Source organism: Stenella coeruleoalba (genome assembly GCF_951394435.1).
Source record: "Stenella coeruleoalba genome assembly, chromosome: 2".
Lineage (NCBI taxonomy): Eukaryota > Metazoa > Chordata > Mammalia > Artiodactyla > Delphinidae > Stenella > Stenella coeruleoalba.
Window position 1 is genome coordinate 152,986,869 of NC_137147.1, and position 27,721 is coordinate 153,014,589.

The 27,721-nt window shown below is 36.7% G+C and overlaps 2 protein-coding genes across 14 annotated transcripts in view; one reads left to right on the forward strand and one right to left on the reverse strand.

Moving 5' to 3' along the window:
* LOC307181738 (uncharacterized protein) overlaps positions 1-27,721 on the reverse strand; it is an 817,010-nt gene that overhangs the window by 165,226 nt on the left and 624,063 nt on the right. The gene's annotated exons all lie outside the window — the stretch shown is intronic.
* The window catches only part of WDR72 (WD repeat domain 72), a gene marked incomplete at its 5' end in the record, with an annotated part of 189,676 nt that overhangs the window by 155,273 nt on the left and 6,682 nt on the right, over positions 1-27,721 (forward strand). The window lies entirely within an intron of this gene.

A 27,721-nucleotide genomic window follows, 5' to 3' on the forward strand; every position in this document is an offset into this window, starting at 1 on the left:
ATAGAGAAACAGATTCAAGGCTCAGTTCATTTCGCTATATGATAAAGAAAATTACCTCATTTTTTTTGCCTTCCCTTAATTTGTAAATTAAAAATAATAGCCCGTTTTTTTCTGAAGGAGTACTATAAGACTTTTAGGTAATGGATGCAAAACCACGTGTCTTCTTTGCAAAGTAATACTATCACGAAGGGATGGAAAACATTTTTTTTAACATCTTTATTGGAGTATAATTGCTTTACAATGCTGTGTTAGTTTCTGCTGTATCACAAAGTGAATCAGCTATACATATACATATATCCCATTATCTCCTCCCTCTTACGTCTCCCTCCCACCCTCCCTATCCCACCCCTCTAGGTGGACACAAAGCACCGAGCTGATCTCCCTGTGCTATGTGCTGCTTCCCACTAGTTATCTATTTTACATTTGGTAGTGTAATATAGCCATGCCACTCTCTCACTTTGTCCCAGCTTCCCCTTCCCCCTCCCCATGTCCTCAAGTCCATTCTCTATGTCTGCATCATTATTCCTGTCCTGCCTCTAGGTTCTTCAGAACCATTTTTCTTTTTTTTTTTTTAGATTCCATATGTATGTGTTAGCATATGGTATTTGTTTTTCTCTTTCTGACTTACTTCAATCTGTATGACAGTCTCTACGTCCATCATCCATCCACCTCACTACAAATAATTCAGTTTTGTTTCTTTTTATGGCTGAGTAATATTCTATTGTATATATGTGCCACATCTTCTTTATCCATTCATCTGTCAATGGACACTTAGGTTGCTTCCATGTCCTGGCTATTGTAAATAGAGCTGCAATGAACGTTTTGGTACATGACTCTTTTTGAATTATGGTTTTCTCAGGGTATATGCCCAGTAGTGGGATTGCTGGGTCATATGGTACTTCTATTTGTAGTTTTTTAAGGAACCTCCGTACTGTTCTCCATAGTGGCTGTATCAATTTACATTCGCACCAAAAGTGCAAGAGTGTTCCCTTTTCTCCACATCCGCTCCAGCATTTATTGTTTGTAGATTTTTTGATGATGGCCATCCTGACCAGTGTGAGGTGATACCTCATTGTGGTTTTGATTTGCATTTCTCTAATGATTAGTGATGTTGAGCATTCTTTCATGTGTTTGTTGGCAATCTGTATATCTTCTTTGGAGAAATGTCTATTTAGGTCTTCTGCCCATTTTTCGATTGAGCTGTTTGTTTTTTTGATATGGAGCTGCATGAGCTGCTTATATATTTTGGAGATGAATCCATTGACAGTTGCTTCATTTGCAAATATTTTCTCCCGTTCTGAGGGTTGTCTTTTCGTCTTGTTTATGGTTTCCTTTGCTGTGCAAAAGCTTTTAAGTTTCATTAGGTCCCATTTGTTTATTTTTGTTTTTATTTCCATTTCCCTAGGAGGTGGGTCAAAAAGGATCTTGCTGTGATTTATGTCATAGAGTGTTCAGCATATGTTTTGCTCTAAGAGTTTTACAGTGTCTGGCCTTGCATTTAGGTTTATAAATCCATTTTGAGTTTATTTTTGTGTATGGTGTTAGGGAGTGTTCTAATTTCATTCTTTTACATGTAGCTATCCAGTTTTCCCAGCACCACTTATTGACGAGGCTGTCTTTTCTCCATTGTATATTCTTGCCTCCTTTATCAAAGATAAGGTGACCATATGTGTGTGGGTTTATCTCTGGGCTTTCTATCCTGTTCCATTGATCTATATTTCTGTTTTTGTACAGTACCATACTGTCTTGATTACTTTAGCTTAGTAGTATAGTCTGAAGTCCGGGAGCCTGATTCCTCCAGCTCTGTTTTTCTTTATCAAGATTGCTTTGGCTATTCAGGGTCTGTTGTGTTTCCATACAAATTGTGAAATTTTTTGATAACACTTTTTTTAAATTGCATGTTATGGATCCAGCAAAATAATCGAATAAGTGGTTTGAATGTAAAACAAACTAAACCTCGTTTTAATTTATTTGCTTTGTGGGTGATAGGGTGGAAGTCTGGGAGAGCTGAGAGGAATATGAAATATTAGATGGTTTGTAGTTATATTAACATGGATTAGAAAACTACAGAGAATACCACAAATGAGAAATATATTTAATAAAGTATGAATTAGAGGAAGAGTAAAAGTGGGAAAATGGCCAATGAGCCAAAAGGGAAAAACTAATATACACCTAAAAAGAGAGAGGTGAAAATGTTACGGAATGATAGCCCCTACTTGTGATATTTTATATATTATAGCCGAAAACCTTCAACTATACCTGGCCTTTTACTAATTACAGGAATAAATCAGGATATTTTCTTTAATCTGCCTTATTGCCCAGATAAAATTAAGTCAATTGCCAGAGGTTCCTCAGCCCTGCTCTTGACATTTAATGTGGAACCCTCTTCACTGTTCTTCAAAATCTAAACAAAGCTCCGTTTAGTAGTTCAAAATCTACTAAACAAAGCCATTTTGGTACCAGATTTGTTTTACATTTCTGCCAGATAAAAACAAATTTAATTATTGTCCTGTTGAAATGGTTTTATTTTGCTTTGCTTTGCTTTTGAGTAAGTGGATTGGACCATTTGCCTCCTTCCTGCCCTACACCCCTACCCTAAATTTTCATTTGGTATACAATCTCAGATGACTATTTCTCTGCTTCTCTCCCCCTACCTTTTCCATCTTTCCCCAGCTCTCTCTACTGTTCTCTCCTCTGTGTCTGTATCTTTATCTCACACGTTTCTTTTCTTTGTGCCTGTATCTGCACTGAGGCCTCTGTGTCAGTATGCAGTTTCCTTACCCTTCTGGCACTTTTCTTTCTTTTTTGTCATAACTGGCTTCACAGTATGGAAAAGGGAGAAAAACTCAGAATCTGGTAGTAAAAGTCATCTAGTATCAACGCTGCTGTTTTTTTTTTTACCTCTCCATCTCTAATCAATCCCTTAATATCTTCACATCAGTTTTCTAAACTCCAAAACGAAAATGTTAATATCTGTCCTATATCCAGTGGTGTGATGGAGCCAGCTACCACCAGCTCACGAGAGCCAACTGTTTGCATCTCTTCCTGGCTCCATCATTAGTGACATCACTTGGTTCCTTGAAGCTAGTTATGGTGGGAGTATTCACACCATAAAAATGAGCAAATGGTACAAATGAGGGTTTTGGTTGTTTGTTTTTTAGAGCAGATTGTTAAACATTTATCAGCACACAACTGCAAATACCACATGAGGTTGCAGTGAGGCTAAAATGAAAATAAATGTGAAGTGCTTTAATGGGACGAAGAAGTGCTTCACAATACTCACCAGGTGTCATTTTATTCTCCTCAATCCTGTCAACTCATCCCCTTTCCTTCCTGTGCATGCCTATATAGCAGTAGTATTTTATATTATTAAATAGAATATGTCCCCACCATAAATCTAGGTCATGTGATTTTACTGTGGAAAGTTTGCAACTTTGTAGAAAAGTTCAATATGTACAAAAGAAAATGTTTTCACGTAACACAAGGAGGCTTTGTGAAGACCCTGCATATCAAAAGTGTTCAATATGTATTTATTCAGTTGAATCAAGTTGAATAAGCTTGAAACCAATTGAATAACAACTAGCTTTGGCTGCCATTTTGCCTTTCTATTTTTGGCAGATATGGGGAATTGCGATGAATTTGTGGCGAGGTTGTCTCCAAATCCTCCATTGTTAAGGTTTTTTTTCCCCCCACTTTATAGTAAATAATAAAAAAATTGGCTCAAAACACTTCCTACTCACCTGTGTTATATTACTACAAGGGGAGATAATATTATTTTACTAAGTGGCCCTTCTGCAATTCACAGATTGGCAAGAGTTTAATATGAAGAGTGAAGAAGAATATCATTTTCAATTGAAAGCTGAAAGGAAACCTAGTAAGATAAATGTAATTAGCTAAACTGGAACTTGGCCAGACTCCTGACCTTTTTTTTTTTAAAAGAATACCAAATAAACACAAATTAAATGCACTGTGCCTGTTCTTAAGGATGTCAAAACAAGACATATTAAAGGATATTTATTAAAATAATGCAAGCATTTACCAGGCTGACTTTATAAGAACTGATTTTTCCCAAAAGCAATGCTGAAAATTTTAAACATTAAAGTCATAAGGATGGATAGTTTAGTTTGAAGCCATATTTCTGTTTTTATTTTTGTTGAATTTTTTAAATTTCTAGATTAGATCACTGCGTCATCCAAATAAGCTTAAACATTTTAACTAATAACTATATCAGCTTAATACTGTGTATATCTCAATCCCTTATCTAAATATGAGGACTATTTGCAGCAAAACAAAGGGCAAAAGTCACATCTTTAGAGATAAGTATGCTCATTCCTATATTCAGAAAATTCTTTTGAAATCACCTTACTGATAATACAAATAAAATAAATATAGCAAAAGAACTTTTTTTCTAGTGCTAAAATAATAAAGGAAATCAGAATTAAAAGGAAAAATTGGCCAATACTTAGGTTTCTACTAAATTTTACAACTAAATAGAAGCCTTAAAAACCAGGAAAGGAGCCTTCTTAAAAGCAACAATAGAAATATTTCTATAAATATCTCTTTACATAACACAACAGCTTTAAAAACCTATTCTCTCTTTCATGCTACATAACATGAAAATACTGCAGCACCTACAGCCTGGGTTGAGGCAGCTCATTAGCTGAGCTGTCTCTGTGTGTGTGTCTGCCATCAGCATCTGGTGAAAGGGGAAACACTGACCCTGCCAGATTTGGGTCATGAGGTCAACAGGTCTCATTTATTATTCAAAATTGCTTTCTGACCTTTTATCTGCTAGGTCAAAGGATGTTGTATTCTAGTTGGCTGAATTTTTTAATGATGAAGCCACTATCCTGCCAGATAATAAAATTACTTCTCCCTTCTACTGGGCTATGATATTCCCTTCACCTATCTAAAAATGTAATATTCTGAATCATTGGCTGTGGAAATTCCTCAAAAGAAAGCAGTTAGTTTCAATTTTTCTTTTTTTCATATCTAGAGATTTAAATGATACTGACTGTTGACACTGGCTGAAGTCATTTTCTTGGCTGTGATTTGAACCTCTCAGCCCACATTTGGAATTCCACCACTTCCTGTGGGGCTTCTGTACTCCACAGAAACTAGAACACACCATACTGACTCTCTCTGAGTTTGGATAATCATATTATATATTTCCAAAGCAAAAGAGGGTGAAATCAAATGGTGTTAGATTTTTACTGGTTAATATTTGTTTCAGGAAGAAAAATTAAGTGACAGACAGATATGTAGCATGTCTTCCAACTCAGAGGATGTTTGGGAGCATTCTGTATTACACAGGTTTTTCATCATCCAAGAAAAAGAGTTTTATAAACCACTTTGTTATTTTCTATGTCTCATCTCATAAAGCATAAGGAAAGAGAAGCAGTTTAAAACCCACTCAAATAGAGAACAGATTTGAAATTATCTGAGCATCTAGCACTACACTATAAAAGTAACTATAAACATTTAACAAGCTATTTTGCAGATAATTGAGACTCCTTTAATAGCAGATTGTGTAGTTGTGCAAATAGACAATGTTCCTAAGGAATGATTTTATCTTTTATAAAACAGAAAGTGAAAGGTCACATTGGTGCTGCCCTTGGAGCAGACATATGTGATGTGACCATGTGCTTTGTGACACAGTGTATGATGAATAACGCTGACAAGCTAGTAAACAAATAGTGGAGAATATGTGGCATTCATGAGCCCAGTGAGGCATTAATATACTATACAGATAAAGTTACAACTCTAGTCTTGAATATATAGCTTTGTCATCATTATGAAATTACCTGCTACTGACTCTGTGTCTTTGTGTATTTATACATAGTAGTGTATACACACACAAACACAGAGATAGATGTAGAACAATTCATTTGGGGATAGTCTAAAAATGTCAGGTGACACTTATGGGACATTCCAAACAACCACACTCTGTCCTTTCTCTTAATATGCTCAGCAGCAGGGCTTCCCTGGTGGTGCAGTGGTTGAGAGTCCGCCGGCCGATGCAGGGGACGCAGGTTCGTGCCCCAGTCGGGGAAGATCCCACATGCTGCGGAGCGGCTGGGCCCGTGAGCCATTGCTGCTGGGCCTGCACGTCCGGAGCCTGTGCTCCGCAACGGAAGAGGCCACAACAGTGAGAGGCCCGCATACCGCAAAAAAACAAAAAATAAAAATATGCTCAGCAGCAGATGGCCAGGTGGTCACTTCACTTCCTCCCTTCCCCACCCTGACCTCACAGGACTGTGATATTAAATGGAGAGCAACTGCCAGACAGGTCAGAAGCTTCCTGCCCAGCAGATTATGTGTGGCATGTCTGTGTGTGTGTGTGTGTGTGTGTATGTGTGTGTGTGTGTCTATTCTAAGTCTTCTACCATATCTGAATTTCTTCCGTATCTGAATTACCACCCTATATCTATTTTTTACCACTCCCTCCATTGGTGCCTTTCATTAGCAGAATCCTCTTCAAGGGAATTTCCACCTCTGGTTTCCTGTCTTTGTCCAGATACCTACTGTTTGAATCGTAAAGTAATTGTTTTTATATGGTGATTCTATGATTCATAAATGGAATCCTGATTTTTTAGTATGATTTGAATATAGCATTATAATTACGTGTTTGTACAGGGAAACAAATTTATGGTAAAAAAATTATGTCCATTTATACCCTAGAAAGGGAGATATGACTTTCTCCCTGTACTCATCTCTGTACTCTGTACATAGTTGCTTAAAGGCACTTTCCCCAGAGAAGGTGCTGGAAAGAGGAAGGTGGAGAGTGGGTTTGATCAGATCTCCCCTCTAGCTATTTTTTACACAGCAGTCAGAATGATCTTTTCAAAATGCAAATCTAATCCTGCCACTCCCTGCATAAATTATTTTGATGTCTTCTCATTGCAGTTAGGATATGACACAAAATCCTTAATGAGTTCTATTAGGCTTATGGTTTGATCCCTATGTCTCTCTAGCTTCAGTCCTTGCCAGTTGCTTTCCCATTTTCTGTGTTTCAAGCATGCCGGCCTTCTCCCAATTCCTAGACTGGGCCAAGCTGCTCCCTGCCTCAGGACTTTTAAAACCTTTTGCAGGGTGCTCATTCAACCCGTGATCTTTCCCATCACCCATTTTTCACCTAATTTCTACCCTTTCTTCAGGTCTTACTTTACAGGTTGCTTCCTTAAACAGGCCATCTCTGGCCTCCAAGCTTCCTTATATTTACTTCATTATCCATTTTCATAGTACCCTGTGATTTTCTTTCAGATCACTTATTTTCATGTGTAATTAGTAATTACTTTCACATGTAATTAGTAATTATTTATGTTTATATAGCTATTATGATGTGTGTGAGTAGAGTCTGCTACTTTCAGTACCTTAAGTTTAAATTTCCTTCTTGATAAATGGAGAAATATGTACCTACTTGGCAGGGCTGATTTAAGGATTAAAGGACATGATATGTATAAAATATATATATATATATATATATATATATATATATATATATATATATATATATACACATATATGTGGCAAAAACCAAACCTTCTGAGAATTGACTTAATAATTTTTTTGACTTCCTAATTTTTAAAGAGTCTATCTGCTGCATTCTAGTTATCTTAAGAAACAAAATGGTCTTGCCATTCCCCTTGTTACATGTTCCAAAACCATTCTGTACTCACACAGCATGACCTTTATCACGTGATGGTAATTCCTTGTTCAGTCTCTTCCCTGTTAAACTGTAAGATCTATAAGGACATCAACCATGCCTATCTTTTTATTGTTTTCTCCTCCCAGCACCTTGGATAGTATCTGATTTACTAAGGTCTCCCAAATATGTAAATTGTTGAATGAATAAAATATTGAATAAATACAATGTTGAATGAAATAAAATCCCTAAGAATAAATAATGTCATACATACCTAACTTCCATGTAAACTGTTCTTACCTAGATGTGTATGTGTTCTGTATGCTCAGGGCTCAGCTGTTGGTTCTCTTTCTTCCCTAAGTTTCCCCAGATTCTTTCTAGAGCTTCTTGCCTGTCATTCCCAGCTTCTCTGTGTTGGTATTAAGAAGATGAACACACAAATGTAAGAACTATTTGCATTGCTCTCCATATGCTAATATCTCTATGTTAATTTTGAATCCTAAAAATGTCTTCTGTAACTACCTATGACTTACAAATCCCTTCCAGCAAATGGCTCTTCCATTTTTAAGTACCCAGAACTGGCTTTTTTTGAATCTTATAATCAGTTATAAACTACCGAACAATATGTAATGTTTTACAATCAAGCTATACACGTTTCCCCAAAAAAGCACAGTTCGTGACATGGTCAGAAAATGATTAACATTCACTACAGATGGTTCCTTCAGTGCTTACTTTTTCACCTCACCCCAATTCCCATTGCCTTTATAAATTAGTAAATGGAGCTTGTCAAAGATTAATGCCTTGCTTTCTCTTTTCGGTGACTAACTCTCTCTCCTCAAAATCACTTTCTTTGAAGTCAGCCGAAATTCTGCACATGGTCCAGATGCACATCAGGAATTCCAAACCTGGCGTATGATGGAAACTAAGCACACTGCATCACAGAGTTCTAGTCTTCACATAAGGCCTTTTCTGCTTATTCCACAGGAGGAAGGTGGCACTGGCTATTTCTATTCTATTTGGGAAGTCTAACATATGAGAGATATCTTACCACAGGTACATTTAGAAGGAAGGTCAGGGATATGGTGTGATGCTAACATATTCTACTTTATTTAGGTAGGAGATAATTAGCACATTGTTCTAAACTACTATAGGGAGTGAGCAGAACTGATGAATGCCCTATGATCAATTTTATACTTGTCATTTTTCACTGCATAATGTGGCCTCAGATTCAGTATAGATTCATACAGCAGACAAATCCAAATGGTCAGTTACAAAGAAGTCATACAGCTTATCATATCAACCTTGGGAAATCAGTGACATTTGTTGTTTTGTTTTGCTGCCCAACATTCATTGCTGTCATGAAAGCACCCCATTTTGTTTTGTGCATTTTTGCAAAGACAATAAATTCATTTGTCCTCCTGCTTCAGATGCCATAGGCATGCCTGGAGCACCTACCACTGGATCAATTCCTCTATCATTACCACAGAATGGCCAAAGAGTGGGCAAGCGCCATTCACTCAACCAATCAATTAATCTTCTGAGGCTCAGAACTTTAAGCTGAATGGGGCAAGGGCAGAAGAAGTGGGTGAAATCCATTCATTCCAGGCACAGCATTCAGTAGAGACTAATGCAGTTCTTGATGCAAAGAAATTTTGGACATTCTTTGTTCTGTCTGCTCTGGGTCTGGGTTTTCAGCCTGCCATTTTACACTATAGTGAGTATCCTAGTAAACGATCAATGTTTAGTGCTTAGAACCACTGAAACCTAAGTACAGAGATTACCGCTGAAATGCAGAGACTGATCACCACTGTGCACCCAGCACCTTGTATAGGACTTGGCACTCATTCTGTATGGAATGAATGGTATCATAATAGTAATGCTTCAATTATTCTGCAGTATTACAGCATGAACTATTCAGGTAACTCAATTCTAGCAGTAATCATTTGTAGACATTTTAATGAAAATACCCACTCTGTTTCAATTTTATGCTTAAAAGCTGTATATATATATTTTTAATTGTCTATTTTCTCATGTGATAATTATAATCCTTGGGAGGCTGAAGGTATAGTGAACACCAACTCATAAGTTCAGATCTAAGGCCATGTTCTCCCTCTAAAAAGGAATCTCTGTGACTTAACATCCCTAAACTTTTTTTTTAATATCATTATGTCATAGGACTAGATTCAGAGAGTTAAATAATTCAATTACTTATTCAAAGTTTTTCCTTACAAGAATAAAGTACATATTGCTGTTTGTCCAAATCTGCCTTTGTATCTTTTAAGAGTGCTTTAGAGTTTTCCTCATATAAATTTTGGATATTTCTTATTTTTTTAATTATTGTAAATAAAGCCTTCTTTTTCATTATATCTTCTAACTGGTTTTGTTTGTATTTTTAAAGACAATTTATATATATATATATATATATATATATATATATATATATATATATATGCCATACTACTTTACTAAATTCTCTTTTTGATTGAACTATTTTTCCATAGATTCTTTGAGTTTTCCAGATATGTAATTGTATTTTCCTTCTTCCTTTCCAGTTGATGTGGCTATAATTGTTTACATTTGGCTCACCGCATTGATGAATACTTCCAACACAACGTTAGATAGTAGTTGAAAATAGTTATTGTTTTCCTTGCTTTGATGAGAAAGTCACTGGTGCTTCTACACTAAGTAGGATACTGACTTTGAGGCTGAGGCGTATCATATTAAATAAATATCCAACAACTCTATTTTACTAAGTGTGTTTACATAAATGGGTGTTAGATTTTGTCAAATGAGTTTTCTTTCCCTATTTCTGCTATGGTAATTGTCCATTTACCCTCTTGCTCACTACCAATTTTTCCATAAAATTACTGATTTAATTTAGATATTCAGATTAATTTGTTTAGAGTTGAGTACCATCATCTCTTATGACTTTAACAAATTTCCTGTCTATTGACAGCTATTTCTCCTCTTTCATTTTGATTTTGTACGTTCATGAATTTTTCCTTCTTGAACAGATTTGTTAGTAGCTTGTTGGTTTTATTGATTAGTTTTTTAAAAATAGCTTTTTGATTTCTTTCCTGGTTCCGTTTTACCGGTTTCTCACTCATTACCTTTATTAATTCTTTCCTCTGGATTTCTTTTGGTTTACTTTATTGTTCTTTATCTACCTTTTGAGTTGATTATTCAATCCACTTTCACTTCTATTAATTAGATTTTAATGTTATAAAATGTCTGTTCATAGCTGGATTAATTATGCATTCATTTCATGGATTCTGTTATGTTTTCATTATTGTAATTTTGAAAAAGTTCTGCAATTCTGTACCATATTCCCTTTTTTTTTTTTTTTGCGGTACGTGGGCCTGTCACTGCTGTGGCCTCTCCCGCTGCGGAGTACAGGCTCCGGACGCGCAGGCTCAGCGGCCATGGCTCATAGGCCCAGCCGCTCCGCGGCACATGGGATCTTCCCGGACCGGGGCACGAACCCGTGTCCCCTGCGTTGGCAGGCGGATTCTCAACCACTGCGCCACCAGGGAAGCCCCATATTCCCTTTTCAACCAAGAGTTATTTAGTAGTATGTTTTGAAATTTCCAGGTGGAAAGATCTTTTTGCTTTTTGATATTCTTATTAATTTCTACGTTTATTGTATCGTGAGCAGAGAATATGGTCTGTGCTAATTCTATTCCTTGGACTATTGTAGGACTTACTTTGGGGTTTAAAATGTGGGCAATTTTCATGAATGTTTCATGTGCACTTAGAAACAAGGTATGCTATTATTGGCATTCAGACTTTGATTTTTAGATCCACCTTATTGACTTAGTTGTGTCAGTTTGTCTCTATCATCTGTCTTCGATTGCGAGAGGTATGTTAAAGTTGTCTATTATTAGTTTATGTTTCTCTTTGCACTTCCTGTAGTCTCTGCTTTATTAAAATGGCTGTGTTATTATGTGCCTATATACATAGTTGAAATAACTTTATTGTGAATTGTAGCTTTTAGCATCATAAAAATACTCTTCTTTGAGTTCTTATTTAACGTTCTTTGATTTGCATTTTACCATATTCAGTAATACTTTGACCGCAGGTTTCTTTTTATATATTTATATCCTGTCCACCCTTTTATTTTGAATCCTTCTTAATCTCTGTTCTCAGTGTATCTCATACAACACAGTGTTAGATTTGACTTTGTTAGCCAATCTGATTATCTTTTCTTCTAATAAGGCCATTAATATTTACTGATACTGTTGGTAAATTTGTGCATACACACAAATATATGAAATTGTACATATGCTTTCACTATGTAGTTTGTTTTATTTGATTTTCTTCAAAATCTCTCTTCTTCTCTCTCTGCCTTATTTTGGTGGGGAGGAGTCGGGGAGTATTTGGGAATGTTTATTTTTTTGTTCCAATGCTTACCTTTATGCTAATACTTTTATATAATACTTTTTTTTTTTTGCCATTGTTGATTGGTTCTCAGCTATGAGAAACATTGAAATAACTCAGCTAGTAACATTTCGGCTTCCTCTCTCCCAGCATCTAATTTGAAATAATATTCTTTAATCCCAAGTAATACTTATAATGTAATCAGTGAGCTCATCTTGCTTTTTATGCAGTCTCCATATTCTTCTAATCTCCTCTATTTTTCATAGTTCTATCTGTGCATTGTCAGAGCATATAGTCATATTTCTATAACCATCACTTAGCCTCCGTCCTACATGAAAATGTCTATTTAGTGCTTACCTCCTGTTCTTATGCAGATATCTCTTCAATTATGCTGGTTATCTAAAGTGTTCTCTGGTAGATTCCTTAGGAAAAGTTTATGGGAATAATAGTTGGAATAATATTTCTTATTGCATGCCCATATCAGCTTGAAGCCTTTATAGTTAAAGATAGTTTTGCTGGATAGAAATGCTTAGCTCAAATTTTTCTTTCCCTGAATTTTAAAAACATCTTTCTCCTACATTTTCTGGGGTGAAGTGTTGTCATCAAAATCTTACTACAATCTGATTTTCTTTCCTTTGTGAGTAACTTGACCCACTTCTTATTTGATTTCTATTTTGAACTTTGCTCAAATTTGTAATATTGCTAATGTCACTAAGTTCATATTAATACCTAAATGTACTTGCTAAGATCTTGCCAATCACAAAGTCTCTGATCCAGTTATTTCAACTACCTTTACAGAGGAATCAACCATGTAGAGATCTGATCAACTTTGTGATCTACTGTATGTATAGGGGCAGGGAGAGCAGCAGTGAAAATATCTAGCTCGAATTAGATATGTTTTTAGCTATGGCCAAAGTTGAATATAAAATAATCTTAATTTATCGTACCTTGCATTTAAAAATAAAATTTTATGATTTATGTTTATGGAACCTAATAATGAATTGAAATATATACTTTTTTTCAACTTTGTGATTAAGATGCATATGCACGTGCTTTTTTCATGGTTTAACCTAATTTTCAAGGGAAAGAGTTGTTTTATTGTTATTATTATTTGATATGGTATTTTATAGTGCTATCTACCCTAGAAATGAGAGAGAAGGAGAGAGTCAGTAGCAAGGAAACCACTATTTCTATGTTTTAGTTTTGTACTCCATCAAATGACCACCATCCAAGTAATGTTTCTGTCTTAGGTGGAACTGAGTTAGATTAGACTTTTAATTTCAATACTGGCACATTCTTTTTCTTTTTCTTTTTTTTTTTGCAGTAAGCGGGCCTCTCACTGTTGTGGCCTCTCCCGTTGCGGAGCACAGGCTCCGGACGCGCAGGCTCAGCGGCCACGGCTCACGGGCCCAGCCGCTGCGCAGCATGTGGGATCTTCCCGGACTGGGGCACGAACCCGTGTCCCCAGCATCGGCAGGCGGACTCTCAACCACTGCGCCACCAGGGAAGCCCCTGGCACATTCTTAAAACATATGTGAATGGGAACCAGTAAAAAGCCTGGCAATCAAGGATTATGCATAAGTAAAGCTGAAAGATCTGTGAATGGTTTCCCTGAGTTATGAGAAACCAGTTTTACTTCTTTCCTCAAAATTACAGATGAGTTTGTGTGGGATTTTTTTGGTTATAGATATCATCAAATGTATACAAACCCACATGTCCCCTTAAACTATTTTTTTAAATGAGTCACTAACATTATCTTCTAGAGTTCTACAATTTTAAGTGAAGTTCAAGATTATATAACTATTTAAAATATTTATTTTATTAGGTCTGAGAAATCTTAAATATTACTATATTGATAGTAAAATTAAGTACCTTGATCTGAAGGCTAAGCATCTTATCGCCATTTATACACATTTCTAAGCAAGGACATATATAATAATAGTAATAATATCAGATTTACTTACCTACTGCTTTCTAACCACTAGTCTACATTCTACCTTGGCATGTTTTAACTCATTTAATTGTAACAACAATCCATGCATTCGGTAGAATTATTACTATTAATCATTATTACTGTTATTACTATTTTGTAGATGAGGAAACTGAGACACAGAAAGATTAAGTGACTTGACTACAGTTACCCAGTTTGTGGATGAGCCACAATTTTATTTGAATTGGCTATTTTAATAGCATATGGATAAATTCCTGTAACAATAAGCTACTTGTCTTTCAGTTGTGAAAGCCTTTTTTTTTTTTAGCAGAGTCCTAAAACTAAATAGTGATTTTAAACAATGTTGAAGGAAATACTTATAAGAAACTAGCCAATTACAAAAGAAAAGCAACATATGTAATTCTCACAACATCTAATCATACTATATCTTTCAATTAAATCATCACTCTTAGTAGAATCCCTGTATTGCCAAGTACAATCCTTGCCAAATAACCAGACACAATCATGGGCTTTAAGGATTACAAGTGACATAATAAAGGATAATGACCTAAAATTAAGCAGAGCAATATAGAAAGCTAGGACTGCCATGCTCTGTATAAGTCAGCAATCTATTAGATTTAATGTGAGATTAAGGAGCTGTGTAACCCGCAATTATGCTGTTTTTCATTAAGAAAAAATGTGATGATGGTGCTCTGTAAAATTCTTCCTTCTATTTACCTCTGTTTAATTGGATTGGGGACTGCTTAAACATCTTTGAGTTGGAGCTCATAAGTAGATGATCCCAGCTGTTTTTCAAAGCTTAAGGCAGCAGCCGGACAACATGATCATGTCAAGGCTCACGCAAAAGACTTAATCCTACTTTTTTCCATCAACAAGCCACTGCAGCCCAGTGTTTAACCTTCTAAGTACTAAATATGCTTTGTCACTGCTTTGGTAGATTTGCCACTGAATTGTTACTGTTTAATGCTGTTAACTTCCCTTCTTATTTCCCTCTGCCTTTGGATACTGACCATGTTACCATTAGGAGTCTCAGCATGCAGTTGATATAAATGCAGCTGATATAAAACAAGCATAGAAATTTTGAATCATATTCAAAATATCAACTATATGTATACATACACACATAGATATCTTTATATGTATGCTTTTAAAAACCCCTCTGTTTTGATTCATTAAAAGAAAAATGGCAGAGTCTGAATTCTGATGCCATAACCCACACCATTAGCCACTCTACATTCTGCTTGTAATAAAAATACACACACACACGTAGTAGAGAATAGTGACTTGTTCGTTCATACATTTATCCAGTCACTTTATTCATTTGACAAATATTGAGCCCTTTTGTATCTTTCCCCAAGCTCTACAGTAGATACGGGAGAGCAAGCATCAAGATGGTAACCAACTAGCCCCACAATCATAACATCTCATTTACTTTCACCGCATTGTTGAAAGTAAATAAAATAATTTGGAGTCTCTTTTTTTTCTAGCTACATTTTGCCTCATCCAAATATCCAGCATCTTAACCTCAGGAGTACCAGCTGTAGTTTTACCTAGATCAGCAATATCATAGTATTTAAAGAGTAAAGGTTAAATGGTCAAATTAGCTTCCCCTACAGCTACACATGCTACTTGGATGGTGATGCACTTTCTTTTCTCTTTTCCTTTGAAGGGTGAGTTGTAAAGGAAAGAGGGAGTGGCTCTCTGATTTGTCCCAGTGGCAGTAAGCAGCCAGCAGAAAAGCAGACACAGTTAATGCTCAGCTGCTCAGACCAGTCAAGCAAACTACCAAGTCCCAGCTGTGCCTCTTGATGTTTTCTGATTGCACCTACTCCTCAATCTGTGAACTGTTTTCTGGACTCAGATTCATCAAGCGCTGCTGCTTTAAAAACACATGCAGGCAGGCATCCTAGGATATGCCATTATAAGCTGCTGCCAGGGGTTCTTCTAGGAGATAAATGGAATCAGTGTGAAGTAAATTAGTGTGAACCAGTCAATCTGAGTGTCAGCCTTGAGCCACTTCCATGGATAACTAGCTGGCTGAGTGCAGGCCAGGGTCTTCTGCCATATGTGGGCTGGAATCTCTGAGACTCTGTTCCACAGGATGGGGGAACACTGTGGGGGGGGGGGCTGTTTATTCTTGGAAGAAGGCCAATTTGATCTATGTTTTAGATTTGTCAATGAAAAGGACTTGTAAAGTATTTTTGTTTACCTCCCTACTCTGGCAGTACTGAATGTCTCTAAGTTGGACAACTCCTTTCCTGTAGGAAATATGAGAGAAATGCCCTGGAAAGGACTGCTTCCTCCCTGCTTGAGCTGCCATTTTTCAAACTTCAACTGTGCTATGCTTGGTCTGAGCCTCCTAAAATCTTTAGGATTTTAAAACAAAGTAATAACCGTAATTTGGCAAAATGAGTTTAATACAAATCTCTTCTCCCTATTTGTTTTTTGAGGAATAAATCTGTGTGATCTTTAATTCATGGAGAAAGGGAGATTCTATGCAAAGCCTGATGATTGTGGTTCCCTGTAGATACCCAGCGTGGAAAATCAAATTTTGGCCATCAGAGGAGGTGGGGGAGCCCCTCAATAGCCAATAGAATGAGAAAACCTTTTAAATAACTTAAATGTTCCATGGAAAGAATTTAGAGAAGAAAAAGCATATGAACGAATAGAGCAGTAAGAATTATTTAATATGATTAACTGGTAAGTGAAAATGGTTCTATTATGTAAAAATCATGTTTCCATAATTCAGTATTGCTTTAGAGATCATAGTCTGTTCTTACATTAAGATCACAAGAATTCATTTTATCTAGCTAAATTATGACAGATCTTTATTTCTTTTTCCCTTTATTACATTAATAAAAAATTTTTATCACCTTCTCTGTAGAATGAAATATCAACGAGATGCTTAAAGATGGAATAAAAATGTGTAAAATAGAATGAGAATAATTTTAGACCTCATATTTGGGGGAAATTTTTAAGAGCATTTACACCCCCACCTCGAGGGAAGCATTTTGTCTTTCATAAGAGGAAAAGAAATCTATCTTGGAATAGAAACTTGGGCAAAATAATAATTGCTTAAATATTCAAAAAATAAGTTTAGGGCTTCCCTGGTGGCGCAGTGGTTGAGAGTCTGCCTGCCGATGCATGGGACACGGGTTCGTGCCCTGGTCCGGGAATATCCCACGTGCCGCGGAGCGGCTGGGCCCGTGAGCCATGGCCGCTGAGCCTGCGCGTCCGGAGCCTGTGCTCTGCAATGGGAGCAGCCACAGCAGTGAGAGGCCCGCATACCGCAAAATAAATAAATAAAAAGAAAGTTTATTTTCTATTTCTGGTCACCTTTTCTAAACTCATGAGTCTGGAAGGTAGCTTTTGCGTGCTTTATGTGAAGGTATCACTATTATAGAGTCCGTGGAGACACATTTTATATATAAGAAACATTTCGGTATATAGAGTGTATATAGTCTGTGGAGGCTAGATGGCATGAATCATAGCAAAGATCAAACCAAATGCTTTAAAAATTGAGTGACCCTTTCCTTGAACTAATGAAACAAAAATGGGATGTCCTGTGAGAACAAAATTTGTTTTATGCCTGTATGCTGAGTTCAGAGAAATGAAGTCCCTAGGGGAAATTTAACTTTATGATTTATGAGGGTAAGGAAAAGAAAGTGGAAATAGTGCGTTTTCTGTTGTCGGGGTAGGTATAGTATTTTGCAGTGTATAACTCTTATTTTACGAAGTTCTTTGAGAGGAATGGAAGGAGTGTTGTATAAATGATGCTATGGCCTAGAGATCTTGCTCAACATGGTCCACCAACATCTATATGACCTCATGAATGCTGAGAAAGTTGACTTCCTAACCATGGCCATCCATAACTAAGCTTCCCCATACGCATTAGATTCACCATGTTTGAGGAACACGCATACTATCTATGAATTTACAACTGTATGAGACAAGTTAAGAATGACAGAAATGGACACACAGGGTCAGCCCTATGCTTCTTCTAGCCCAGTCTTCTGATTGCAGCACTAGAGGTTCCATTGTGGAGAAGCAAAGTTGTCCTCACGACATCAGCCTCAAAATTTCAAGATGTGTCTGAAATATCTTGCTTCCCTATGAATGTAGCCCAGCGAGGTAGTCAGAATGGGATAAGAAGAATAACACAGGCCAATAAAATGCTAGGAAACACAGAAGAAGGGGCAAAATCTGTTAACTGTGGGCTGTTGAAGACTAAATGGAAAAGATGGCATTTGAGCTGAATTTTTAATAAGGGGGAGTTTTGGGCTTCCCTGGTGGCGCAGTGGTTGAGAGTCCGCCTGCCGATGCAGGAGACACGGGTTCGTGCCCCGGTCCCGGAAGATCCCACATGCCGCGGAGCGGCTGGGCCCGTGAGCCATGGCCGCTGAGCCTGCGCGTCCGGAGCCTGTGCTCCGCAATGGGAGCGGCCACAGCACTGAGAGGCCCGCATACCGCAAAAAAAAAAAAAAAAAAAAAGGGGGGGGGGGAGTTTGGGGCAAGCAGAGAACTAGAGATTGGGGTGACAGAGGATATCTCAAGATGGGGATCTTCACAAAGGTACCAATGTAGAAAATAAATGGCACAGCCTGGGGACAATGGGTAGTCTTGTCCAGCTGTAGTGTATGGTATCAGAGTCTAACACTCTCACGGCATCCAGTGAGAAGCCTCTAAACGTGAGTTGAGACTGTATCCTGAAAGGCCTTGAAATCCATGGCTCCAGAATCCCCCATTGCTGACTGAATAGAGGTGACTGCAGAATTTTCTACACAGAAGCTACATGATTAGACCTTGGTTTTAGGGCTATGACTTTTCTCAGTTTAAAGAATTACTGCAGGGAGAGATACTCTTATCAGGCCATAAAAACAGAGGTGTGACGGAGAGTAGGGTGACAGTACAATCTTCTTGAAGGGTTGGAGGAAGTAGAGGTGAGAAAACTGTGGTGATAGATAGATAGAGCTTCTTGGCAATTTTACAAGTATCAGTCACTTTCTTCTTCACTTTTACTTCCATGCTGGAGTCTGGGTCTTCCTAATTTCTTTCTGAGACATTCTGATATTATATAAATTCTCCTCCCCTCAACTTGCCCCCAGACCTTTGGTTGGCCTCTTAAATTCCATTGTGTCCTGTATTGGCTATAGTCCCTGGAGACATATGCAGGGTTTCAGGTGCAGAGGCAGGGTTTACTTGTTGGTTTTCTTGTGGTTGGTTTATTGTGTTGATCTTTCCCTTCCTAAAATGCCAGGCTTCTGTTAACCATTTGCTTACATTTTTATATTGGCCTAATGTCCTTAGTCATAGCAAACGATAGCTCAGTCATGTTCTTGTTACATATACTTTGGATCATGTTTTCTTTCAATGTTTCCCAGAATTTACTATTCTGAAATGTGTACACAGCATGTATTCCCACTGATTCAGCCTTACAATTGTTTTCTATAGTTAATCTAATCAACTGAATTTCTAATTCAGTTCCTGAATATAAAATAGTTAACATTTCACATTCAGGAACCCTTAGTTTCGTCTATAGTCCTGGAGATTCTACCATGTATTCTTCCAAATAATTTGAAACAATTTATTAAGAGAAGTATTATACACTAATCCAGGACACTGTTTTATACTGTCTTATCTAGAAATATCTGCTTGTCTCTCACCTTTTGTTTCCTATATCTTAGTTCTCTAAATTATAACATCTCTTTTGTATCAAGCCTAGTTTTCCGGAAGTCTCATTAGATTATGGTTGCTGGTTTCCCTTTATCCACTGCACGTTTGCTCTTTAAAATTTTACTTTCTTTAGGTGTGTTTCCTTTATCCTTTATTTATAGATGGTAATGTCTAGTATCAAAATGAGACTCTCTACTACTTATCAAGTTTATTTCTATATTTTGGGCAACCATCTCTTAGAGATACTAGCACAAATACTGTGACGCAGTGACACAGCCTGAGGATTTGAAAAGGCAACTTTCCATTATTTATCCCCCAGAAAAATTAATATTTTTAAATGAATGACTACAATTTATATGCATGACCATAAGAGGCGATCAATGCTAACAGATCACCTATGCTTTCTATGGCTGGTGTGAGTGCGTGTGTGAGAGAGTGATGCTTGCTACTGATTACATTATAAATACAGTGGTAAAGCACATTTTTATCATCCAAGCATGACTTCCATTCAATTTCAATAATTTCTCAAGATATCACTAAGATGCCACTTTGATGTCATTCAAATAAAAATAAATCACATTCAGAGTACCCAAGCCTAATGATACAAAATATGGTAACGTAGACCTTTTCTTCCTTGCATCCTTCTTAAGGTTGACAAAGAATCAGAAAATGAAGGCATAGTCTAGATAATTTGATTTCCTTATTTTCCATTTCCTACCTAGGAGATGAAAGAGCTCTGACACTTGACTAACCATCTGAGACAAGCATTTTCCCCTGAGATAGAGACGGCTATCAGCTGGGGATTTGAGACTGCCTGCCAAGCATTCTCCCCATGCTGATGGTGTCGTTTTAGGTTCGGCCTATGGAAAGGTTGCTACTCTTACAAATTCCAGTGATAGTGCCATTTGACGGTTTCTTCTTCCACTGATTCTAGAGGAAAATGTTTTTGGTATTTTTCCTTATGGATAACTGTAGACTTTGCTCTGGTTTAAATTGCCCTATGCTGTGAATCCTTATCTTAAGCTCATATATAAATCATGTTTATCTCTAGTCTTAAATGCTAGCATGATGCTCCATTGATTGAAGGGTCTCTTGTTTTCCTGAACTTCTTCTAAATTTTCAAATGGAAGCTGGGAAGTTTACTACAAATTCCTCTTAGAATTCTCCCTTTACTGACTGTTCTTCAGTGTATCAATATGTGGGAATCTTTTTGTTTTCTTCTTTGGAATCTATTCCTGCTTTCAACTTCTTGAACTTCTGAACAGTAAAATTAATGCATTTCTGTTTTTACCATAGATTCAGTCCTTATGAGAAAAGTCATATGAGTTTTACAAAATCTAAACTGCCTGAAGAGTATGAGAGTTAATTTCTATACTTTCTTAGAACTCATGCATCACCTATACTTCCTTTCAGTGATGAAGGGGTCCTTTCAGATAAGATGTTCCTGAGTCCCCCTATCCTGAATAATTACCTCTATGGTTTAATGTAAAAAGCTGGAATTGAGCTTGCTGATCTGACCAGCTTATTTCTTGCATCTAGAAAATCTCTTCTTTACCAAAGTATAGATAAATACAAAAATAATAATAAGGAATATTTCCCTGGATTATTTCCACTCTGAATTTACTCAATATTGACCAGGGACCAAAGCTGTGGAAATTATTTTGATTTGATGATTAAAAAATAAAAATAAAAAAAGGTGCTTGCTCATTTACTTACCACTTCTCTCCTTGGAACGCTGCTTGCCAAGGAGGTGGTACTCTAAAGGAGCACATAAAGAAATCCAGGCAAACCTCTCATAGGTAACTCTGAGAATTGCCTTTTGGGGAGGGTGGAGGAAGAAATGCAGCAGAAAAAAAGGAAAGTTGCATTTTTCCCTGTTATTTCCTTTTCTACTTCCCAGATTGCACATTTCCTTTTTCATATTCTCCCCATCCTACATCTAGTATGTCTCTACAGTCTGTTTCAGTCTGAGAGTTTAAATAATTTGATTAGAGTTGGTTTTCATGACAGGCTTGAGTAAGACAAAGTACTTCATGGGCTTCAGTTTTACATATAAAAGGAATAGAAAGAGTTGGGGTTCTACTTATTCTCTCTGTAAGAGGTTTGACACGAGGAAAATACTATTCCATAGGAATACCACATCTCTCTATAACACTGTCCATTCATTCAGCAAACAATAATTGAGAACCTCTTCATGTCTGGGGTCCTGAAACCAAGATGGGGCCAGTCTTCAGAGGAGTCTAATGCCAATTCAGCCCAACCCAACCCAGATCTAACTTCCAGGCCATGGCTTGTCCATTGCAGGTTTGCTTCTTGCAATTACTTCATGGACCGAATTAATTTAGTTTAGGATGATTCATCTTGTACTGAAGTTCATGAAGTTCATATTTGCCAAGTTGATCAATGAAGAGAGGGATTGTTTAAAGAAATTAATAGCATAAATATGATTCTAAGAAGGGTAAGGTATAACTTATTTTTTTTAAATTTGGTTTTAAAGATTTTTTACACCATTGGTAAATATCTGATGGATGTTTCTATGCCAGGGAGTCACCTTGCTTGTTCTCAGGAGTAGCCATACTGCAGCCTCAGTCCTTTCTTGGTCATCTTTCGATAGGGCTGCCTCACCCTGGCATTGCAACTACCAAAGGAGCTCTCTGAAGCTGCCCTGATTTCCTCTGTCCCTCAGTCAGATGGAGATTACTACTTGTAGGAAAATATCAATCTTAATTGAGAAAGGGCCTCAAAAGCCTTCATTATTTCCAAGGTTACTGTAGTAGCCACTTATCTTCTTACTATCCTGTTCAATGATTGGTTGGTCTTGGATTCTTAACTGGCAGGAAGATGTCAAGGAAGCTGTCCAGTCCAATTCTCTCATTTTATTAATAAAAGCACCCGAGTCCAGGAAAGTGAAATGACATGCTCAAGGTCACACTATTAGGAACAGAAGTGGAATTTAAAAACAGATCTTCTATTAACTGAGCTTTTTTCTAGTACAACATGCCTCCCCCACCCCCACCCCTGGGGAACTAAGAAGTTCATCTCTGTAATGAAGTTGTTGGTATTCACCTTTGTTTCAATTAATACATATTTGGGTAATAAAAAATGAGGAATTTTATCTTCCCCAAAATAAGGCAGGTAGGATCGCCTTCTTTATGTAGTCCGCCTGTTGGCATTAGTAATAGATTGTGGAGGTGTTTGGGTATATTTAAGCTATAAACCCTATGCCTGACCTTAAGATTTCTCCCTTAAACTTCAAGTGAAATTAATCATTGGTTTTTTAATTCTTAGAAATTCTTGTTAGATGCTTTACTCAGTCATTTCATAAATCGTCCAAGTGTCTGACATCAGGCTAGAGATGTATTTGCTTATTTACCAGCCTTACCAAAGCAACCCATTGTTCAAACATCCTGGATAACAGGAATATTTTTATATCTTAGAGGAATAAAACATTATTTAAAAAGATGCAGTAACCAATTAATACTTCTTTCTCATTCACATTTGTCTTCCCCCAAATTAGACATTTAGCTGTTTGTGTCACTGTAGAAATTAGCTACAAATTTTTTCCCCTTAGATAGTAAAGAATTTGATCCTCTGCATATGTATATTATATATCACAAAATATTTAAATAAAATAATAATTCCAATTCTATATATCTAGTTAGGATACCAAAATAATAGTTACTCTTCACAGCATCTGGAAAATTTATTTCTTTACCAATTGGAAAAACCTCATGTTTAAAGCAATTCACACTAGAAAATGTCAGCCAGAAAATAATATTCTGTGTCAGATTACAATTTCAGAAAGATAGTAAAACACGTAAGTCTAATCTTAACTCATCTTGCTGAACTTGCCCATAAAACAGTTATTTCTCAGTTATAAAGCAGCATTAGATATTTTATTTAATTCTAGGCATTCCTATATGATATTTTTTTCCAGTTTCCAGTCCACACTGAACACAAAGTAAGCCTGAAGTCTGATGCAGGATGTAGCTATTGCTATTCAAATGTAATCAGGATGTACTATCACTTGATTATCTCAGTAGATACTCTTTAAGTAGGGGTAATATGTACATAGCTCTTTAGCTGGATATGCTTTTCTGATAAGACATCTGTCCAGAGAGAACCACTTTGTAAACTGAATTTGTGGTCTGTTCAAATGACATCCTCTTTGTTTACAACCTTAGTGTTATCACTTAAAGTCTTTTCCCTGATTATGCCTCCTTCTAATTTAAAACATATTGCAGTTTTTCGTGATCTGTCAGGATTGCGTTAGTATTTAATTCTATTGTACTTGAACTTACTGTAGTTTTTCTTCCTTCTAAACCTGTAGAAAGATTTTTTTTAGTTGATTCATAGTGATGCCTTATTGAGAAGAGACCTAAATTTTCAGCCGAAGAAGTGATCAACTCTTGTCCACCATATTGAGCTGGTAGATTTGAACTCAGGTCTTTGACTTCTTTTCCATTGCTCATTCCTCAAATCTGAGTGGACTTTTAATCTTTCATGACCTCTGTAACATGCACATTATTTTTATGCCTTTGAATAAAATGCAATTAAGATTTTTGTCTGAGTTTTATCTGCTAATACAGTGGTTTATTCTATTCAATTGACCAGCATTTCAAACTGTTATATCTTTTTGTAAATGATTTTCCTATCAATATCTCCAGTGCTTCCTAAAACTCCATACACATGCTGGATGGGATCTATTTTTTAATCATTTATTAGTCATCATATTGAAAACATTGTTTGGGCTGCAAGTTTTATTCACACTGAGAATGATATGGATTTTCACACAAGGGCTCTATATATACTACAGTACTGGCCTAGGTTGGTAGAATGAGCTGCCGTTTGTGTAGATGGATGGAGATTTTTCCCAGTGGTCACTCTCTCACTGGGAGTGGGGAGGATGTTTCTTAAAGTTGTTTGTTGCCTTGGCCTAGCCACCTTCAAAATTTACTGAAAATTTGCATTTCCACAAATGATGAGAAAAGGCAGGAAGGAGTTTTTAGACATTAACTGAAAACAAAATAGAGAATAGAGGGAGGTAAAGGAGCATAACCACTGCTGACCCTGTCACCACATTTTTTTTCAGTAAATTCTTCTATAGGGTCTTTGTCATACAATTTTCTGTGCGTCCTCATTATATGTTCTTAAGTGTAATTTAAAAACTGATTTTGTATTGTCTACAGTTGAACCGTTTATTTCTTTAGGAATTTCTTTAACACTAATTAAGCACACCGTAGTCAAAAGCATCTTTACAAAGTACGTGGACTTCTCCCTCTATCTAGCTTCCAAAGATATTACAAAGATATTTAGAACACTGGGCTTCCAGTTGTCAATATTTTGAGGTATGTGATGAATAAATGGAACAGCCTTACATCTTTCAGTGGTAGAACCGTCAAGAAGTGTTCGTCTTTTTGCCCCTCGCCCCCCAAATGCAGACTATTTCAGAATGCATTACACAGGAAATAAACAGTTGGTTTTAAGTTAAGGGTGAGCCTAGCAACCATTTGCACTGTATTGATGTCAAAAGTACCTCTCTGCCAAGCTCTAAAATGCATCTTCAAAAACTACTGAAAATATCCAAGAACTTCAGTGACGAACTACAAATGGACTTTAGTATTGATAAATAAAAGTCAATATGTATAGTGAAAGGAGAGCTTACTGTGATAAATGGGCCCATCATCAGTAAAGATCAAATTATTGACTATCTACGGCAAGGAAAAACCTGTCTATAGCTAACTTCTACAGGTGAGGAGAATTAGCCACAACAGCAATTCAAGAAAAGCTCAAAGAGACGTAAGGAGAATTCATTAAAAATACATACAAAAGTAGGCAGTAACAGTCTGTTAAATATATCTGTGACCCCAGGCTAATGTATTTCTTTGGCCAGGCCTGGGTTCACACCTTCCCTCTCAAGGAGATTTAATTTAAATTTCACTTCCCAACAAACCCTATTGCAGGGGAATTACCTCTGCATTCCTAAAAACCATGTCACTCTTGGAATATTGTCTCTAATGCTCCTACTAGTTACTTTGTATTATACCTCAACTAGATCACAAGTTGTATGCGGGCACATTAAAAGTGCTTCGTGTTTTTTGTCCCTCACATGGTCTAGCACAGAGCTCTACCCATAATAATGACTGATCAATATTTGTTGATTTCATCAGTTTTGAAATGATTCATTTACAGAAGCCTAGGCCACACATCATGTCAGAGTTTACTGATGAAACATCACAAGAAACACCCAAAAGAATAATTGCAAAGATTGGCCTATCAAAAAAAAAAAAAAAGTGGAATGGCAGTAATTAACCTCTCCAATGTCTGTTGTTCCCAATTGACAGAATGTAGGGATTTCTTCCACAGTAGATTTAATTGGATACTCTATAGACTACCCAGTAAAAAAATGGCACATCTTGTACCATCTCAAATTTGGAAGCTAAAGTGTAATTAAGCAAAATATCTGAAGAACAACCCTTTCTACTCTCCTACCCCCACACAAAGCACACCCTCCAAAATCAGAGGTGGAGACAAAAATAGCTGCATGGTACCTTATACTGTGAGTTTAATAAAGATCATGCAGTTAAAACTACATCTAACTTTCCATTTTTCTTGAAAGATTTGGTATGTCAGTTTATCCTGGGACCACTTTATTGCCACTAAAAATGGTTGCAAGCGTTGACTTCATTGTTCTAATACCATGCTCTCTTCAGCTCTTTGAGGCCCCTGTGTCTAGAAGAGCCTTTTGGAGGAATGAATAGATAAATGAATAGATGCAAGTTTTAGATGAAAGAATAGTGTATGGGATCACAAGTGTGATGCAGCTGCCCAAGTAAACACAGATGCTACTTCATTCGTTGTTAGTAATAGATTTAGTTGTATGGTTAATACCCTATTATAAATACCAATGTAAGTATCTCAGAAAATTAACAAGGTATATAGAGAAAAAAACCCATTAAAGCAGGCCAGAAAATTCTGACCAATGTAATAGTACTCTGCAACTTTGATGCATTTAATTATTCCACTTAAACCTTTCACAAAAATCTATGGATTCAAAAATAATCTGTAAGTATGATCTAAACTGAGGAAAACTAAATTAAAGGCAGTGACACCAAAATAACTACTTAGGCCATACATACTACCCATACATACTACTTAAGTGTCTCCTCCCAAGTCATGGACTAACCCACACTACTATTTTGTAAATATGCATCTTTTATCTCAAGTGGGCCTAACAAGAAACCGAGCAGATCAGGTTGAAAGTAACTCAAAGCACATATCCTCCCGGTTCGGGAAGACATCCAGCATGGCACGTCTGCTTCATTCATTTGTTCATCCATTCACCCATTGCACAGATCCTTCAAGAATACTTTCCATAGCCCAGGGCATACAGAGGTAAATAAAACAGACATGGTACCTACTTCCATGTTTTTTTTTTTCAGAAAACTCAAATGCAGAAAAGGAAACATTTGGTATGTTTATTCAAAATCAGAATTTTGTATATTTTTTCTCATATTTTGTTCCCATACAAAAAGTTTTAGAAAAGCAGTGAATTCAAATGCTATGCTTGCCCTTCCACGGAAAAGAGCAGCACTATCTGTGTTTTGAGAGGGTAGGTGAAACTGGCAAGAATATTTGGACCAGAATCATGTTACAAGTCACCTTTAAATCTGTATATGTGGGCCTCAGGTTATGGTCACCACTGTTATGCACAGTCCATGAAAACAAGACAAGGAGTCTGGGAGGTGTGAGCTCTCCTAAGGTTGCTTTGGACCTCAGGCGGCCCTCCTTTGTATCATTTATCGAATGTGTGAAGCAACACAAGCTTTAGCCTCAGCATTTGCTCCCTTATCTCCTAAGGGAGGCTTACGAACAGCGGCCAGGCCCACTCCCCTGGGCCAACAAACACATTATTTCTTATAAATATCTATGTTAAATATATATAAACATATTATGACTTATAAATCTATATTTTCTCTATTGCATTTATGGCTTATAAATAATATGTTGTGTGTGTTATCAAGACCTGAGAAGACAGTGGTACTTCTCACCGAAGCAATTTGTGATAGACAAAA